Source organism: Hyalella azteca, unplaced genomic scaffold, assembly GCF_000764305.2.
Source record: "Hyalella azteca isolate HAZT.00-mixed unplaced genomic scaffold, Hazt_2.0.2 contig116, whole genome shotgun sequence".
Classification (NCBI taxonomy): Eukaryota; Metazoa; Arthropoda; class Malacostraca; order Amphipoda; family Hyalellidae; genus Hyalella; species Hyalella azteca.
Window position 1 is genome coordinate 5612 of NW_025930477.1, and position 597 is coordinate 6208.

Sequence of the window (597 nt, forward strand, 5' to 3'; positions counted from 1 at the left end):
AAGTGACGTACACGTGTACGCTGTAAGTGACGTACACGTGTACGCTGTAAGTGACGTACACGTGTACGCTGTAAGTGACGTACACGTGTACGCTGCAAGTGACGTACACGTGTACGCTGTAAGTGACGTACACGTGTACGCTGTAAGTGACGTACACGTGTACGCTGTAAGTGACGTACACGTGTACGCTGCAAGTGACGTACACGTGTACGCTGTAAGTGACGTACACGTGTACGCTGTAAGTGACGTACACGTGTACGCTGTATGTGACGTACACGTGTACGCTGTAAGAGACGTACACGTGTACGCTGTAACTAACTATTTATATCCTATTTATCCTTTTGATATACAATAAATATTATATAAATCAACTAAATGATTTAACCGTTGCATTCAATAATAATTTAGTATTTAATTAATAATCAAATATTCATTATTTAAATAAAATTTAATAAATAATAACTAATAAATTTAATAATTAAATTTAACCATAGCATTCAATATCTCGGTGGCCGTGGCCGCCCAAAACTCGGCCATAGTTTACCGCAGGGGCCGTGGGAACCTGGCGCGGGGTCACGGGGGTCATGAGGGCGGGGG

General features: G+C 42.0%; 1 protein-coding gene across 1 annotated transcript in view; it reads left to right on the forward strand.

Annotated features, from left to right (window-relative positions):
• The window catches only part of LOC108672292 (zinc finger SWIM domain-containing protein 4), a 21224-nt gene that overhangs the window by 4205 nt on the left and 16422 nt on the right, over window positions 1-597 (forward strand). The gene's annotated exons all lie outside the window — the stretch shown is intronic.